Source organism: Sturnira hondurensis, unplaced genomic scaffold, assembly GCF_014824575.4.
Source record: "Sturnira hondurensis isolate 20B ecotype Veracruz unplaced genomic scaffold, ASM1482457v3 Scaffold0000867, whole genome shotgun sequence".
In the NCBI taxonomy this organism is placed as follows: Eukaryota; Metazoa; Chordata; class Mammalia; order Chiroptera; family Phyllostomidae; genus Sturnira; species Sturnira hondurensis.
In genome coordinates this window covers 3,082,153-3,097,517 of record NW_028073498.1, presented here as the reverse complement: position 1 = coordinate 3,097,517, position 15,365 = coordinate 3,082,153, and the positions used below count along the sequence as shown (strand labels likewise).

At 50.3% G+C, this 15,365-nt stretch overlaps 1 long non-coding RNA gene across 3 annotated transcripts; it reads right to left on the bottom strand.

The window, feature by feature from the left end:
• Positions 1-1,269: 1,269 nt before the first annotated feature.
• On the bottom strand, positions 1,270-8,614 carry LOC118990628 (uncharacterized). 3 transcript variants are annotated; one of them, XR_005067275.1, is made up of 2 exons: positions 8,013-8,614; positions 1,270-1,576 (listed from the first exon to the last, which is right to left on the bottom strand). It is a non-coding gene; the product is annotated as an uncharacterized LOC118990628 (long non-coding RNA). The 3 variants fall into 3 exon arrangements; XR_005067276.1 differs by lacking the exon at positions 8,013-8,614 and adding an exon at positions 2,026-3,595; XR_005067274.1 differs by lacking the exon at positions 8,013-8,614 and adding an exon at positions 2,030-3,595.
• Positions 8,615-15,365: the final 6,751 nt, after the last annotated feature.

Sequence of the window (15,365 nt, the reverse complement as noted above, 5' to 3'; positions counted from 1 at the left end):
GGTCTCAGAGGGCTGATGTCATTGGCCTGGGGCCTCACAGCTACTCAGTGGTGAAGCCAGGATTTGAACCCACATCTGCCAACCTCAAGCCTCTGTGGCTGTAACCACAGGGAACATGTGGCATTCGTTAGGCTCACATCTGGCCCATTGTGGCTTGTTTTTGTGTCCTTTTATAACAAACAATTAAAAAAAAACCCAGTCACTGACATTTATGGAGTGTCAGTTGCTGAGAGCCAGGCCCTTCCATGGTGACATCATTTAATCCCCTCAATCGCCCTCAAAGGCCTGACTGATTTCATTCCTGTTTGCAGAGAAAACTAGACAAAATGAGTGGGTATACCTTTGTTTTCGTTTCTTGGCCAGCTTAGCATTCTTCACCCCTTTTTATGGAAGGACACCCCAATTTCCCTTTGGGGAACCTCCCTCCCCCAGTGTTGGCAGTCTGACCAAGACTCCTCTGACTAAGGCATAGGCATAGGACCCAGGCGTGGGCGCTCTCTCCCGGGACTCTGCTGTTCGGATCCCGAGGCCCATCTTCACCTTGAAGACTCTTCCTGCTGTACTTGCCCCAGGCCCCTCCTCTGAGCGCTGCTGATTCTGAGACTCTGAAGAGTGACCACCCATCCTCCCAATAAATAAGGCCCGGTATCTTTGGGTGCAGTTAGCTGAGCCCACTTCTGTTGCCTGCAGGCTGGACTCCTAGCCATCCAGGGGAGTTTCTGAAGTTCACACAGGTGATGCGGGACTCAAACCCAGATGGCCTGACGCCAGAGTCCAGCTTAGCTACTGCCTGGGGCCTGTGGACATTTCCCAAAGTGGTTGTAAAGTTTGCATTCTCTTCTATGATACAGCCGCACTGGTTTTTGTTACATGGATAACACCTTAAACCACTCAGAAGATGATTTTCATTGTCCTCAATTTTCAGGGCTTCACCAACTCCACAGACCAGATCCTGGCACCCCAGAGGCGTATGTACATCCAGTTTGAGACGTGTATTTGGCTCCTTACTGCAACCCAAGGCCTTTGCTCAGAAACCTCCTCCCCACACCCGGCCCTCACTGCTCTGGGGTTGTTGGCAGGGCCTGGGCCCTGGGACCCTCTCCAGGGATTGGGTGGATGGGGGTCCAGCATGACAGTGCTTTTTAGGACCCAGTGGATTGACTTGCCTAAGTCTTCCCCAGCTTTGGGTGTTTTCACCCAACCCCACATTTTTATCATATCCACATTCTTCCTGTGTGATCATTTTCTCAATGTTTTGTGTCAAATTGCCACATGTCCATTCTTTACTTGAAAAGACCTCATTCATATCACTGCTGGAAAGGGCACTGTGCATAAATAGAATACAGCAATGCCCAGAAAACCACATACATCACAGTCCAACCAGACGTTGCTGTCTACCCGGAGTGCCAGGTCGGCTGGGTCTCTGCCAGGGAGTTCCACAGGGGTTAACTAGGTGTTGAGGATGCCCGGCCCCACGCCGATCACTTCCTCTGCGAGTGAGCAGATGTTATTTATTTCAGGCCATGTTGTGTGCCCATGCTTCACATTGGGGGAGACACTGGTCCTCACCGTACAGCTGAAAACAGAGAGGGAAAGGGTCTTGTCCACAGCCACACAGCACACCAGGAAAGAGAGACTAGAACAAGGGCTATCCCACCCACATTCCAGCTCTCTCTGTAGCACTTAGAGCACTTCAGATGCTCCTAGGCAACTCCTGATCATCTGGAACCTCATTTTTAATCCCCGGCAGCCACTCCCCTTCCATCTGTCAGGTCCAGGCCCCCCTCCTCGCCCCGCACTGCACCCGAAGTGCCAGTTGGTGCGGGCTCTGCAAATGCAAACTCATTTAAATGTCAGCTGGAGCAACACCCAGCTAGAAAGGCAAACAGGTGACAAAAATAGATGTGACAATCACAGTATCCTAGACTGTCGGCAGGCGCTTCCAGTCCCTCTTAACCATTCCCGGGGGTAAGTAGCCCTGGAAGAATCAAGATAACTACAGACTCCTGCCCAAAGAAAACTCACGCACACAAATAATTTTGCATGTCACTTTGGAGGGGTCACAGGGCCATCGCACCTCAACATCTCCAGGTTTTCAAACCCGTCTTCTGGACTGGGGTTCCGAGAAAGAGTTCGTTTGCAGAAAGCAACTTGATCCTAAGAATTTGCAAACAACTGGTCTTGGTGACTTTTACCGGCAGCTCCAAGTTAGCAAGCGCTGAAGAAAAGCCCAAGTTCTGCCCAGAAGCAGCAGTGCAAGGTCCACCATTCACAAACGGAAACCTTACCCCTGACTTATCTCTTTGTGATGGTGAGCCTTGGGGGTTTATCTGAAAGGTGGGGGCACTTGTGTCCGGTCAGTAAACCTCTTTAACCACTTTGAAGCAGATCCAAGGTGAAGTGTCGGCAGGGGAGGCGACACCAGGTCTCCAGGCCTCCACAGCTCGGCCCCTACCCGCTGCCGGCACAGTCCCAGGACACCAGCTGCACAGAACACAAAAGCAGCCACACCCTCTGGCTTATGCAACCCCAAAGGCCTGGCCAAGGTCCTGAGTGGCCTTAATGTGTGTGCCTTGCCCTTGCCATCTCCGTTCCCCTGACTTCACACAGGAGAGGGGATCCCTGGGGTCAGGACCAGCCCATACCTGCTCTCTTTCTTGTTCTAGGACCTTGTAAGCATAAGGTCTTCGCACGGCCCCATTTGAAATCTGTTCTCATGGTGGTTTTGTTTTGTAGCTAGGATTTGGGGAAAAGCTGTCCCACCCTGAAAGGAAGTGGTAGGGATAGAAGTTGAAGGAAAGGACTGGAGAGAGAGGCCCCTGGGACAGGAAGGACGGATGATTGATGAGAAGGGAATGAGAAATGGTTGAAAAGTAGCCTGCAGGAAGAGGAAAAGAGGACTGATGGAGTCCGGCTGTGGGACTAGCAATGTGAAGGTGCCAAGAGAGGGTGTCACGTGGCTGGGAAGGATCAGTTTCTCCCTGCCATGAAAGACAATTAGAAAGTTCAAGGCTCAGAGAGCTGACTTGGTGCAGATGGGGCTGAGAAGCCAGCTCCTGCGTGTAGCTGGGCTGAGAGGCAGGCACGTGGTGCCTGCTGAGTCCCTGCCATGGCCACCTTGCCCTCCCTGGTTTTCTGCACTGCATACGCTGTAGAATGCGCCCCAAGCACAGCACCTGAGAAGGATAAATGGTCCATACTCAGTTGCCCCAGTTTCCTCACCCATGCAGTGGGGACAGTCGCTTTCAGTGTTGCTGGGAGTCAGAGATGGGTCGGGGGTGTGGAGGGTCTGTCCAGGGTCAGGGAGTGGCACACCTGCTTTCTCCTGGAGGCATCCTGTAGACCCAGTAGGTAACCTCCTGGAGCTTACGCTCAGATGCCTGCGGCGTTTGAAAACCAGGGTGCCGTGTGGGCTGGTGGTTGCACGTTCAGTCCCAGGCCATTCCTTTCATCACTGAGAGGCAGAATAGTGTAGGGGCCGTGAGCACAGGCTTCGGAGCCATGTCTGGATCCAAATTGTGGTTCTGCCACTTACCAACTGTGAACCTCTGAATCTCAATTTCCTCATCTATGAAGGGCTTAATCAGTGACAAGACAGACCATTAATAAACAGCATACCTGCTGTTATTTTGCATCAATGGCACACATCGCTAATTGATCAACATAACTGTTTTCTTCTTTTGCCCCATGGAAGATATTGTGGGTAGATCAAGATATTCTTTCTCCCTGAGCCTCAGACGCTTTCTGTGTGCCCAGAGCTCCAGACAGCCATTCCCAATAGATGAGATTTGGCATTTGAGATTAAACCTTTTTGCCATCTTTGTTATAATGCCTACAGAGCACAATTCCTGGCACAAAACTGATTGTGTAAAAATGTCAGTTACTATTCAGTCTCTGCTCAGCGCAGGAATCCTTACCCATTATCCCCCACTTCTGCTGACTCACCTCCAGTGACAGGGAGCTCATTACTTCCTCAAGCTGGCCATCTGTTGCTACACAGTTCTGATGATTAGGAAGTTCTCGACTCTCCCTCCCTGTATTTCCCTTATCCCTCAGTCTATAATTCTATGCAAAGTACTCCCTTCTTTCCTGGGTTAGCTGCCATTATGGATTGAAGTGATTTATTTTTAAACAGTAAATTTGAACCACTCTATGGGTAAAGCCTTCTCTCAGCTTGCATGTATTTGATTCCAGACTAGTTAAGCAGCTTCGGCATTTGATGGACATGTTGGGGGGAGTATGTGAGCATGGATGGGTGCGCGTGGATGTGTCTGTGCTGGAATCTGTGGGTGAGGGGCAGAGAGGAAAGAGAGTAAGAGTGTATTCTAAAGCCTTATAATACACCAGGCCAATGTCACTCCTTATGTAAGCCTAATAGCATCTCTGAGGATTGGGGCTGCATTCAGGGCCCTGTCATTAGCTGATTAAGGCTGATTATTCCAAGGGGAGGGACAGTAAAGAGGGACATAAAGTTACATAACCCTCCATTTGTTTGGATTTAATCCACACTTCTAAATTTAGGAGCTGGAAGACTGCAAAGGTGAGCCCCTGGCATTTGGAGATGGCACTGGCCACACGGGGACCGTGGGGCTGCTGAGCACCGGAGCCCTGTGGTGCCCACAGTGTAGGTGAGGGTTCTTGTAGGGGGACAGTTCAGGGGCCACCTCTCACGGCGCCAGGGGGACTTATGTGGGCAGCCAGTGCTGCCCAGCACAGTTCACACCCCAGAGCAGGTGACCATGCAATGGGGGTGGGGGCAGTGGTGGCACTGAGTGTGGACAGCACGGTCACAGTGAGGTGAACTGGAACCCGCTGTCCTGATGGGCTGGGCAGTTCTAGGAAAACCTGGGCAGCCGTGGTTACCCCTGGGGCGCAGCGTGTGTCTGTATGTGGTCTGGTGTGGCCACTTCCAAACTGATCTCCACTCTGCCGGGACCCATAGCTTTCCACTTCTACCTATTTGATCCCAGGGTGTCAAACTCATTTGCATCAGGCGTTCACGTTGCGTGTTGCCCAGGGGCACTGCAGCTGAGGGAGCACCTCACAGCGAAGCTAGCACAGACTCACATGTGCGAGGATCATTTTTGCAAGATGGCCTCCTAGGAGCTCTAACACAGTCGTTATTACAACACTTTTCTGGAAGCTGGAAGCCAAGTGTCTTGAGCAAAGGAAGTCTTTTCCTGATTTTCCCAAACATGTTTTACGGGCCAGCAGCACCTTCCTCCAGCCTCCATGGTGTCAGCTGCGGCAACCCGGAGTTTGGGTTGCAGTGGTCCTGTTCGAAGAGTAGCTGCTGAAAACCGAGGAGAAAGAGCAGCTCTCAGGCTGTGACTAGTCAATGCAAGGCCTCAGAAACACTTCCCAGGCCACTGCAGAGAGGCGGGAGCACCCGGTAATGGCACATGCGATAAAGTGCAGATAACAAGCACTTTATCAACGGTAAAGAATCCACGCCCATTTTAGGAAGTGGTATGAAGTTGTGTCACAGGAGGACAGGAGCCAGACTTGGCCCCCGCCACTTTTTAGCCCTGCAACCTGGGATGAATCACCCCACCTCTCCGGGCTTCCGCTGCTCAGCTGTTGCATGGGAATCAGGTGGCGGCCCGCTGCCATGTAAGAATCAAATGGGGAAACGGCTGTGAAAGGCCCTGCCCAGGAGCCCGGGAGTGGGTGCTCTATCAATGCTTGATTTCTCTCTCAACACCACTCTAAAAAGTGTCCAGGCCATGGCAACACCAGAATGTGGGATTTTCTTTGAAATCCTATGTACTTAGGAAAAAAACCATGTCCAATATCCTGGCTAAAAGTACCCTTTATGTCTGACTCCCTGCTCACCTGCCTAAGCCTGGCCCCCACCACACTCCCCAAGCTCACTCCACTCCTTGCTGTGAGTGGAGGGTGAGTAGCTACTTCTTCAAGATGTTCCCAGCTCCCCCCTCTGGGGAGGGCCTCAGTCCCATCTGCTACAACAGACAAGTTTACTTCTCTTTTTATAACCAGGCTTTTACAAATCTGCTATGCAACGGCTTCAGTGAATTAGTTTGGCTTACGCCAACTGTTAAGTGGACTAAAAAATTTGAATGGCATTAATTTTGTAGTTTACAAGTCTCTTTCATCGGTCATCCAAGTCAGCAAATGTTTAGTAAGTACCTACTACATATTAGAAATGGTTCTAAGTTCTTTTCATAAAATAATTTACTCACCAGGAAGGCACTGTTATTATCATTACCCCATTTTACAGGTAAGGAAGTTGTGACCCAGAGTTGGATTTTCTGTAGATCTCAGTGTCTTAGCCTGTTTGGGCTGCTATAACAAAATACCACAGACTGGGTGGCTTATAAACAACTGGAACTTATTGCTCTCAGTTCTGGGGGCTTGAAGTTCAAGATCAGGGTACTGGCATGGTCATGTGAGGGTCCTCTTCCTGGCCTCAGACTTCTTATGTTCCAAGCTGGTGGAAGAGACTAGGGAGCTCTCTGGAGCCTCTTTGATAAAAGCACGAATCCATTCACGACCTAATTCCCTCCCAAAGGTCCTACCTCCCAATAACCATCATCTTTGGGGATGAGGATTCAACATATGAATTTGGGCAGGATGGTGGAGGACACACACGTTTAGATCATCACACTTAGAAAAGAAGGTTTTAGAATTTCTTCTGTGCACAGCCTCCTTCCTATTGCCAGGTGGAGCCCAGCCCATCCAACGGCTGTGTGTGCAAAATTCTCAGAAGTAATATATTTCACCTGCAAGCAACTAAGAGGATCCAGTTTAGGGGAAGTTAAGTTGTGGATATACTCCATTTGAGTTTACTGATATAAATGCCTATGGTTCAAAGTCAGCAACCTTGGTGTAGAAGGCTGCCTCCCTACAGTGCACTGTGCCTGCTCACCTGGACTGTGATTCAGAGATGCTGGTTTGTAGTTCGTCTCACCACATGAGTACGCTTTATGTCACCCAGCACAGAAAGCGTGCAAATGGCGAAGGAAAATCGGGCCTGAAACGTACAGAACCAGAAGCTATTCTGCAGAAAGTTCTTCCTACCGATCGGACACGTGAAATTATAAATGGGCTATTTGCTTCTTGTTGCTATTGTCCACCCCTAATCCAAACCGAGTTTTCTTCTGTGGGAGTAGACTGAATAATGCAGAATATACCATAAAAACAACACATTTTCTTTCTTCTTCGGGGAGGATCATGCAAAATGCAAGATCAGATTTCCATGTGTGTAGGGCACAAACTTCCAGCTGTACTAAAAACAACACACGTCTCTACAACAGACCAAATATGAAAGCTTAACAATGGTGCTGAAACATGTGTGTTTACATAAAACGTTTCCAAGAACATCATGTGAAGCTGAAACCTTCCTGAACAATCGGTAGTAGTAAAAGCTCTATTTGATAGGCCATGCTAAAGGGAAGACAGTGATCTTTTAATTACCTATAAACAAAATGAGAGAATGGTCATCATATGAAGGTGATCAGTGAAGTGCTGGGTGAAGGGATTATAAAGGAATGTCAGACAGTTGATTAATAAAAAAATTTTGTGTTATTTTTCTGGTTTATGATGTTTATGGCATTTGTCAGCTTTCTAAAAGTTCTAATTTTCTATGACTCCTTTTCTCACTCTAAATCTTACCTTTTGGACCTAATTTTCTATTATTTTCCTTAAGGGATCTCCAAACTGTACAGGGGTGTCCAACCTGTGTTCCACCGGCCACATGCAGCCCAGGATGGCTGGGAATGGGACCCCACACAAAATTGTAAACTTATTTAAAACATTATGAGATTTTTTTGTGTGTGATTATGTGTCACAGGGTATTTAATGTGTGGCCCAAGACAACTCTTCTTCCAGTGTGGCCCAGAGAGGCCAGAAGCTGGACACCCCTCCTACAGGCTTTGGGCTCCACCTTTATAAATGTCTCTATGGCAGCTACCAGGATAGGGTGGCTCCCTTGTGCAAATGCAAGTTCATACAATCCCCTTTTTCTTCTTTTAACACAGAATATGGCTTACAGCCGTTGCACTGGCAGCGGCAGCTGTGCCAGCTGTGCAGCAAGACAAGGGTCGCGGCGTGGGGTGAGGATGGTGGCGGGGCACCCAGGAGCAGCAGAGGTGTGGAGAAGCTGCTGGATTTGCACTCAGTGCTAGACAGGGAGCCAACAAGAGCTGCCCACGACACGGTGGGGAGCGAAGGAAAGGAAGACAGCGAGGACGATTGCGGCTGCCATTCTGATTTTCCTTCGGCGGCCGCGACTTGGGGAGTCAGAGCTCTGGGAAGGCTGCTGTGGGCGGAAGCGGGACAGGCCTGTGTCCGGCAGGCGGGTCGGTGTTAGCAGCCTCCGCTCCCCACCGGGCGGACGCCCCGGAAGCCCCCGGGGCCGAGCGCCAGGGGCCCGCAGCAGCCTGCCCGGCCTTCCGCGCGCAGGCGGCCTGCCGCGGCCCGACACGTGCGGCTCTTCCCGTGGGCGCCCACGTGCAGCCCCGCGTGCGCCGCAGCCTCTGCCGCCCTGGCCCGGGGCCCGCTGCCCGGGCTGCGGCCCGCTCCAAAGAGGAGCAGACGCCTGCCGATGGGGGCGGGGCGAGGTCGGGGGGCGGGCGGTGTGAACTGGAGCGGGAGGGGTAGGGAGCGGTCGGGACCCCCCTCTGCGGGCCCGCTCAGTGACCTGTGCCAAGGGCTTCGCTTCCCCGAATCTCCGCTTACCGTTGAGGCGTGTGAATGTGTCCTTCCTGGACAAGCCTGGGCTGGCTTGTCGAGCTTTTCCAGGGCTGAGATGACAACAACAGTGATAATAAAACAGTAAAAACAACCGTGACAAACATTTACTGAGTGCTCGCCCTGTGCCAGAAACTCTTACTCATATAATCCCCCAGCAACCTTATGATGTCAGCCCTTTTATGGTCCCCGTTTTACAAATGAGGGAATTAAAGCAGAGGGAGTTGCTCATATGATGGTTGTAATTACCACAAATCACCATAAAATAATGGCTGCTATCAACCGTGGCGAGACTGATGGGGCTGTGCTGAAGGAGGGCTTCCTGTGTGCAAGCAACTGGCACACAGGACCACTCTACGTTTTATATCATCCCCGTTTTATGGGTGAAGACTGAGTCTCGGAAATAAAGTCACCTGCCCATAAAGACAAGTAGTCAAGGGGCAGAGTCAGGACTCAAGCCTAGACTACCTGAACAAACTCTCAGCCATGACGGCCACCAGCCATTCCTGAGGGGGTCTTTTGCCCGTGATCCCCCGTCTCCTCCCCTTGACCCTGTCCCTAAGCTGGGTAGGGCGGTAATGGCCTCTGCCCACAGGGTGCTCACTCCTGCTTCACTGATTTGTCGGGCAGTGACTGCTGCACCCAAGGGCACTCAGCTGGGCCCAGCAGAAGCTGGATGGAAAGCGGAGGGGCCTTGGCACCCACTTACCATGCACTTGCCTGAGCCCGCTTCCTGCCTTTGGGCTCAGGTGAAGGAGCCCAGAAAAGCCACTTCTTGTACATTTTCTCCTCCCGTGGATTTTAGGCTGGCCAGCTTTCCAGAAGACACCTGTCTTCCTTTCCTGCCAGGTGCCTGGTGATCTTGCCATCACTCCTGGATCTGCTGGCCCTGCCCCTGGTGAACTCTGGAGGCCTGGACTAAAAGGCTCCTAAGGAGGCCTGGTGCACTTCTGAGGGGTGGTCACTTTGCACACTGGTCCAGAAGTCTCCCAGTCTTGGCCTCAGTGCATCCCCCAAACCCCTGCCCTGCAGACCCTGACCTAGAGAGCCTCCGGGGCCTGTCAGAAACCTGGATCGTCAGAATCTGATGGGGCAGATAGGGTCGGGGCCAGGAAAGGTCACACTCAACCGAGAGGCTGGGGCTGTGGTGTGCCACCGGGAAGGAGGTGGCTGTGGGCCTCCTGGCTTCTCCACTCCTAAAGAGGGCTGTGAGGCCCTGGAGTGTGGCCCAGCCTCGTGTGCCTGGTGTCAGCTATGTGGCTTTCTCTGATCTACGGAGCTGGGCTGCTGGGATGTGAATTGAAGATCACCTTCGGCCGAGGCCCTCAGCAACTGCTGGCCTGGGGACTTGCTGGCTGGAGTCCTCTGCATGTGGTTGTCTTTCTCCCACCACACTGCCTCCCTCAAACCCCATGGCCTTGACCTTAGAGACCTTTTTCCTTGCTGAAGGTATAAGGCGGTGGTGTCTTCTTCACATGTGAGGGATTGTGTCACGAATCCCTGCATGTGGAGGAGGCCGTGTGGTTGATGAGAGAGCCTGGGCCAGGCAAGAAAGGCGCCTGAATGTTTACCTGCACCAGCCCTGTCCTGGGCACGCAGCAGCTGGCCGGGGGCAGAAACACCCGGAACTCAAACCCAGGCCTTTGCCTGCTGCCGCAGCGTTCTCCCCACGCTGTCTGTCCCACACTAGGGAAACATCTCCCAGGCCTCGGAGGCCCCCTCCTGTATACTGTGCATATGTGCCCTCTGTGGGTTTCACTTGTTCTTTGTTTCTTTCTTTTTTATAGCAGTATTAGGTTCATAGCAAAATTGGGAGGAAGGGTCGGAAATCTCACACGCATGCCCTGCCCCCACACACGCATTGCCTGTCCCGCCAGAGCTGTGTACCTGTCACTTTACAGTCCCACACAAAGTAGTCTTACTGCCTGAAAATTCCCTCTGCTCCACCCATTTCTTTTAAACTCTACTTCTACATTTTGAGAATAGAGATTTCTTTTACTGGGGTTTTTGCCAATTTAAAAATCATGCTTAGGAGTCCCTTGTTAATGGCCCCTCCCATTCCTAGGATAACCACTGCTAGGAGTGCCCATGTGTGTTTCCTTCTCTCCGTTCTATCTCTTCGTTTTATGTCTTTGTAAACATATGCCATTGTGGGGGTCAATCACGTGAGAAGTCAGGAGAGGCGGTACCAGGAGCTGGCACTGACTAAGTGCCTACTGTGTGCCCGGCCTTTCACTCTCACAGTGCCCCTGTGAGGCAGTCGTGATTTGTTCCTCTGCCTCACAGCTGGGAAGACCGAGTCTCAGAGGTCCCAGGGGTAGTAAGTGTCAGAGCTGGGATTTGAGCTCGAGTCTCTCTGACTTGGCTAAGAGCTCCGCACTTGGAAAAGCAGAAAGCATGGTGGTGTGTGAGGAATTCTATCCTTGCATCACGGCCTTGGGGATGGAGACTGAGCCCTACATGGGAAGGGTCTGAGGAAACAGCTTGTCTGGTGGCTGAGCCCCCAGAGGTGGAGAGAGAGGCCTTAGCAGCCTGCAGTGTGGCTCCTTCTCTTCTCAGGCATAGTTCCTAGAGGACCCAGGAACCTGGGGGAAGAAATGATCGTCCCACCTGCCAAGTCCATGTCCACAGGACGTGCCAGCAGAAAGAATACACCCACTCAGAGGAATGTGTCATGCACACTTGCACACGCACACCCTTGTCCTCACGACATCCAAGGCTCCCTCTGCTCTGTTATCCCAGCTGAGCCTCACATCAGGGCTGCCTCCTCTCGTCGTTGCCTAGGTCGTGCACCGCACAACTGCAAGGGGCACCCGCCACATGGACTGTGATGTGAATGGCACAGCCTGCAGTTGTCCGACACAGTGGCACTGGTCCCTGCTCACAGGGACCTGGGGGAGAGCCAGGGATACTTGGCCCATTTTAGAGCTGATGGAAACTGATGCTCAGAGACAGCCAGGCACCGACTTCCCCAAGGGTCACGGAGTGAGTCAGTGGCTGGAACAAAATCTGTGTCATCTTTTACCTCCCTTCCCCCAGCATTTCAAAAAGAACTTTTTCTTCCTAAAACTTTGGTCTACCTTAAAGACAAATCATATTCAAACTTCTGTCTTTCTATTTATTTATGCCTTCATTCATTTATTTATTTTTCAGAGTTTCAGGTAATTTGCTTATGAGGCACACAGGTATGGATCTGCTTGAGAACCATGCCTGGTGTCTTGCTGGCTGTGCATCCTACGCCTCCATCTTGGCCAGAAGTCCCTTTCTATTTATTTTTGAAGAGGAGCCATTGTCACACGATACAAAATCTTAAGAGCACAAAAGAGCACAAGGAGAATGTTGCTTCCCCTCCACCCCCACCCCCAGGCAGCCAGGGCTGCTGTGTTGTATACCCTTCCAGAGATGGTGATGCCCTTTACACAAAAACGGGCGCAGCTGAGGCTAATCCCACCTCGCAGCTTTCACTTTATACACCCTGCAATATATCCAAGCCCTTCAGGCTGACTGATTCTTTGCTTCACTGTGAACAGGATTCTGTTGTGCGGGGGCCTTGGAAGTCACCGGGGTTCATTGTGGCTGCTTCTGCTCTCTCACTAGAGCAAACGGTGAGTGCCGGGTGGATTCCCTTCACATGTTTCATCTCACGAGTCTGAAAAAAGCACCTGGAGGATAAATTCTTTATTTTTTTAAAAACTGCAATATTTCATTTTTGAAGCAAAACTAAAGTATCATGAAAGGACATACAGGATGAAGCAAAAAGTGGATTTACAATTGTGAGATAGGAAACAGTTTATTCTTGTATTATTATTTATTAATTATTGTATTATTTTCCATATGAACTGCTGTAAACCTCCTTTTGCCCCACCCTGTATAATAAAGTAAAAGAGAAGGTCCAACCTGCCCGTCCATATAGATTCTACTCTTTGGAAGTGATCACTGTTTCATATTTTTTTTTTAAATTTTAAAGATTTTATTTATTTATTTTTAGAGAGAGGGGAAGGGAGGGAGAAAGAGAGAGTAAAACATCAATGTTTGGTGCCTTTTACACGCCCCCCTACTGGAGACCTGTCCTGCAACCCAGGCAAGTGTCCTGACTGGGAATTGAACCAGTGAGTAACCCTTTGTTTCACAGGCCAGCATTCAATCAGCTGAGCCATACCAGCCAGGGCCACTGTTCCATATCATTTCACAGCTTGCTTATGCGGCTCACTATATGTGGTTGATTGCAAAAATGGCCACAACCCTTCATACCTCCCTGTTTCTGTGCCCTTCCTAATGTGATTGTACAGTTTCTCCCATCAAGAGGAAGAGTCTACTTCCTGCCTTGAATCTGGACTTGGTTATATGCCTTATTTTGTCAAGTAGAACGTGGCAAAAGTGATGCTATGCCAGTTCTGACCCTAGACCTCGAGAGACCTTGCATGCTTCTGCTAGCTCTTTCATAGCCTTGCTGACCACTGTGAATAAGCTGAACCAGCCTGCTGGAGGATGAGAGGCACGTAGAGTGGGGCAGAGTCAGCCCAGTTGTCCCAGCCAAGGCCCCAGAGAGCAAAGAGCCCAGCTAGAACCAGCAAAGCTGCCTCCCCGATCCCGAGCTGGTCATAGGTGCATGTAGGAGCTCAGCAGAAACCAGAGAGCTGCCCATGTGAACCCAGCCTAGTTGTTGACCCTCAGAATCTCAGGCTCACTAGCTAAATAAGAAATTTTTTCAAGCTACTGAGTATGAAAGGATCTTTTATGCAGGTTTATCAAGGTGATAGGTGACTGATACATGTATCCCTGAGATATTTCCCCAACAGACATCTGGGCCAACTGCATCCTTTCTTGTATTTCATTTGTGTGGAAATACCATGATTTATTTTTCCAGTGAGTTCTTGGTGGACTTTTGGGTTGTTTCTTTGCTTTTGTGCCTCTGTCTCCTCATCTGTAAAATAGGTCTGATAACCCTGCTTTGAAGTTAATTTGTAAGAATTAGCATAGGTGAGCCCTGCTAAGTTGGTTAGCATGTTCTTCCAATACACCAAGGCTGCAGGTTCAATATCTGGTCAGGGCACATATTAAGAGGCAACCAATGAATGTATAACTAAGTGGAACAACAAACTGATGTTTCTCTCTCTCTCAAATTAAAAAAAAAATTAGCTTAGGTGACACTGAGCTAATGGCTTACACAATAATGGCTGACACTTAGAAAGTGGCTGGCATGTGTTTTTCACCTTCCTCTTTCCTGTGGCTCAGTTCCCACTCAGACGGGAGTGGCAAATAGGTTCATCTCAATGCCAACTTGTCCAGTTAGCTGCTCCCCTGAGCTTGCACTGGGAGGGATCCTGAGGCTGTGTCTGGGTCAGAGGGAAGCAACACCATGACTGGCCAGTGGGCCTGCCATGTGTGTGAGGTGGGGGTGGTGAGAGAGGGATGTGTGCGTTCCGCCACATGTCTTCATCTGAGCTGAAGTGGGTCTTGCTCATATTCATTCAGAGGACTGTATGGCCAAATGACCTTCAGGACCTAAGGGGAGGGCTCTGGGAGGATTTGGACCCAACTTGCTATGTGACCCTGGACAGATGCCCCTTTCTTTCTGTACTTGTTTCCCCATTGGGACAATGCTCAAGTTGGTGGCAGAGGTGCGACTCAATCCCAGGTCAGCTGACTCCCCTACTATCCTTCTGTGCCTGGAGGCTGAACCCTCACAGGGTGATCTGGTCTGGAAGCATGGCTTGCCCGTGCTGTGGGCCCACAGGGCTCCTGAATGACCCGTCCATTCCCACCCAGGTTTCCCCAGGACAAGATAACCTTGGAAGCCACTTGCTGGGGATGCCTTTCTTGAAAGAAAAACCAGGTTGAAACCCCTCAGCAGCACTGTGCCCTTCCGTTTATATGCACCCTGAGGATATAGCCCTTTGTGTTGGGGGAGGTCTCTGTTCTTTGTGCTAAGGGCTTCTCTTTTATTTTTACTTATCTTTTCTCAGGAAATTGTCCATGGGATAGGCTTTTTTTTCGTTTTATTGAATTTATTGGGGGTGACATTGATTAACAAAATTAGGTAGGTCTCAGGTATACAACTCTGTAATATATCATCTGTTTGTTGGGCTGTGCGTTCACCAGCCCAAGCTGAGTCTCCTTCCATCCTGAGGGTCTCCTACTCTACACTCTCTACCTTGAGCAGTCCTGAGCACATTTGTATTTATCTATTTTTCCAGAAAATCTGCAAGTAAAATTTAATTAAAATTCAAAAAAATATTTAAAAAAGAATAGTAGAGTACATTCTACCCTAGACTACAGTAGTATATTCAATTCTATGGAACAGAATATAGCAGAGCCAGAATAAATGACAGGCTGCAAGACAAAAGGAGGTTGAGAAGGAAGGCCTCTCTCCTGCTTGCTCACCCTGACGTCCCTGCCCACCGAAGGTGCCCTGATTCAGAGCTGGGTGGGCAGTCCTGCTCCTTCCTTCGCCCTCAGCAGGCATGGCTAATCGATTGCAGCACTCTTCCTCACTGAGCCTAAATACATCCTCATTATCCTTCTAGGTAGCCACCCTCCATTCAGCAAAGAGAAAAACTCTTTTCCATCTACAGCTTAAAGTGACAGCCTTCTTAGGGATCACATTGTCTGAGGGAGGAGGCTGGGGCTTGGGTGGTAGGATTTCCAGCATT